This window comes from Leptinotarsa decemlineata, unplaced genomic scaffold (genome assembly GCF_025532065.1).
Source record: "Leptinotarsa decemlineata unplaced genomic scaffold, Ldec_3_MD MMD2_tig00000576_RagTag_RagTag, whole genome shotgun sequence".
In the NCBI taxonomy this organism is placed as follows: domain Eukaryota; kingdom Metazoa; phylum Arthropoda; class Insecta; order Coleoptera; family Chrysomelidae; genus Leptinotarsa; species Leptinotarsa decemlineata.
This window is the reverse complement of record NW_027412551.1, coordinates 5,003,290-5,006,442: the sequence shown is the minus strand read 5'-3', so window position 1 is coordinate 5,006,442 and position 3,153 is coordinate 5,003,290. Positions and strand designations below refer to the sequence as shown.

Genomic DNA, 3,153 nt, shown 5'->3' with positions numbered 1-3,153 from the left:
ATCGTAGATTCTTTTATGAAACAGAATTCCATCTTACGAGGGCCCCAAACCCCTGAATATTGTATTTCCTGTTTTATTTTCTCACCCAGTCTTGTCCATTGTTTGATGTTGAGTGGTTCAACAATTTTATGTAGAAAAATAACATAGGATACGGGGAGGTTATTTACCGAAACAGGAATATTCCACGAGATATTTTTGTACGTAACTATAGTCGTTTGTGGTTTCTGTATCACTACAGGGTGTCTCATGAGTTATGGTCCGAAGTCCAAATAACATGAGGTCCAATGAATAATAAAGATTGTTCAATTTCAATTTTATTGAAAGTGTTGAATATTTCCAACATTCACTTTAATGCATTCAATTTAAAATTTGGATACAACTTTTGTGCAAAACATTCTCAAGCAAGTATCATTTTATTTCATCAATCTTTTTAAAAAGCTAATTTCTGACAAAGAATTAAATTTTTTGATGATTTAAAAAATTTGTATTTGAAAGATACATTTAAGTTGATAATTTTAATTCGGCGCTGGTATCGAGCGGATTTATCAAGAACTTCAAGTGTTACATATGGCAACATGCTAGTTCATTTATAGTACGACAAAACGCCGTTCAGCCGTGGCGCCGAATAAAAATTATCAACAATCAATTTAATTCATTTATCACTGAAATTCAACAAACAAAATAATTCAGCCCATTGCAAAGGAATATTAATAAAAAGTGAAACAGCATGGCACGCCGTTTTACTTTCAATTGGTATTTTGTAAAAATTAATTGTTTTGATTGTTGCTTTTAGGTGATACATGAATTAAATTGATTGTTGATAATTTTTATTCGACGCTGCGATCGGACGGAATATTGTGTTACTAGACTAGACTATCATGTTGCCAGATTTAAAAATTCAGCTTCTGCAAGAATCCGCTCAACGCTAGCGCCGAATTAAAATTATCAACAATCGTTTTAATTCACGTAACTATAATCATCAACAAACAATTTGATTCATGTTCCACAGAAATTGTAGTAAATTATTCGATAGTTACAAAAAAGTATATATGACTAACATTTACTTCCAAAAATTTCGAACAATGAATCTATATCATAACTGTTCGCAACTTTTCATCAAACAAATTAATTCATGTAACATTTTAAATCAAGTGTCATTTAAAGTAGAACAAATTTTGCGAACAATTATTTTTAATGTTTCGAACAAATGCATGAATCAATTATATTCAAACAAATACATTGTTAGTTGAATAAATTGAGGAATGAATATTCGTGACAATAAAAAGTAAAACGGCGTTCCATACTTAACTCAATACAACAGTGTCACCCGTATCAAAAAATGCAAATATGGTGTAAATAGGTTAATGAACAGGTGGAATATATGAAATTAGTTATTGGCTCACTTAAATCATTAGCACTTCCAATGTATCACTTTAATTAAAAATAATAGAAGGAAATAGAAATTCGGAATGGTAATCTCATCGGGATCATCTTTTATAGGTAATCTTCGAGATGTCATAGTATTTGAAGTAAACAGTTGATCACAGATAATTTAACAAAACAATTCCTTATAGTTTGAATATTTCGAAACCTACATACATAAAAAGATTCCGGTACCGGGAATCGAACCCGAGCCTCCTGGGTGAGAGCCAGGTATCCTAGCCACTAGACCATACCGGATATACCAGTCATAGTTTGCTTCTTTTATATCAACACAGTAGTATTATTCACGTTCAATGAAATCGTTGAATAAATGGAATCTTTTTTTTTATAAAATTTTGACCAAACTTCTATAGGCATATGGAAATTGATTAGTTAGTTGATTCAACGCAAACTCTTCCAGGACCAACTCTCTGAAGTCTATATAAGATTTGTTTAATATGTAACTATTTCACTATTTACCATAAAGGTAACTCTACTGTAGTCCTTCCTACAAATTCATTCACAAATCGGTCGTTTTTGTCTACTACCATTTCAATTGATGAAGACCAGGTTGCATTTGCGGTATAAATTTGCAAAAAATCGAAAATAATATGTGCATAACACAGCTATGATACCCGCAGTAAAAGTCAAAACAAATATGGTTAAAAAAACAATAGGCCAAAGATCTTATGAATATCTAGCCTGTAAAATTTTTAATATTTTGCCTGATATATACAAACTATATATTTACCAAATCAATTCATTTAGTTTAATAAAAAAAAAATTAAATACTATTTTTGCACAACTGATAGGTTCATATTCCAATCAATTATAGGGAATGAACTCCTAGATATTATATATATATATATATATATATATATATATATATATATATATATATATATATATATAAATATATATATATATATATATGTATATATATTTAGAAATAAGATGACCCATGCGCAACCGTAAGGTCTTAAGGTCTTTGTTTATTTACTACTTGACTAGATTGAGGTAAAAGACCATGTGAAAAAAAAACAAATACGAATAAACGTTATTATTATTTTACTGTAAATCCAACGTTTTTCCTTTACATTACAAACAATAAAACTTCCCCAATGTAATTGAGCTGTTTATTCCATCAAAATGAACAAGGTATCGAAATTATCACTACATTATTATAAATGAAAGTACTCTGCTGTGTCTATCTGGAGGCCATTACAATAGGTACAAAACAGATTTACATGCGGTAATCATCAATGGAGAAGGTGATTCAGGAGAAAAGTTTTTGTTTTGAAGTAATTAATGTGTTGTGTGGATTGATTGAAATATGACGATGTTGGGATGCTAGCCATGTGAGCATTCAACGAAAGCCTTGCCTATTTTCTTTGAAATACAACACAACAATCTACTGCACTTGATTTTCATTTTCTTACGATGACTAAGCTATACTTAAAACTAACTTTCAAATTCAATATTCGCTTCAACTGGAAATCATACTCACTGAGTATGATTTCCAGTTTCCACTTAAAAAATAATGCAGCTATTGACTTATCAAATGACATACTTGTCAATAATTCCAACCATTTCATTTCGAAAGCAACCAAAATGATAAATTTTTAGTTAACCGCTGTCAAAAATTCTGGTTCACATAGCGGTTATGTAGTGGTTATTTTTGAATAACGTCTATAGGACTTATGACATAATTCAAACATTGCATAAGAAAAT

At 30.0% G+C, this 3,153-nt stretch overlaps 1 non-coding gene across 1 annotated transcript; it reads right to left on the bottom strand.

Moving 5' to 3' along the window:
• Positions 1-1,608: 1,608 nt before the first annotated feature.
• On the bottom strand, positions 1,609-1,680 carry TRNAE-CUC (transfer RNA glutamic acid (anticodon CUC)). Its single transcript has one exon. It is a non-coding gene; the product is annotated as a tRNA-Glu (tRNA).
• Between the last annotated feature and the right edge of the window lie 1,473 nt (positions 1,681-3,153).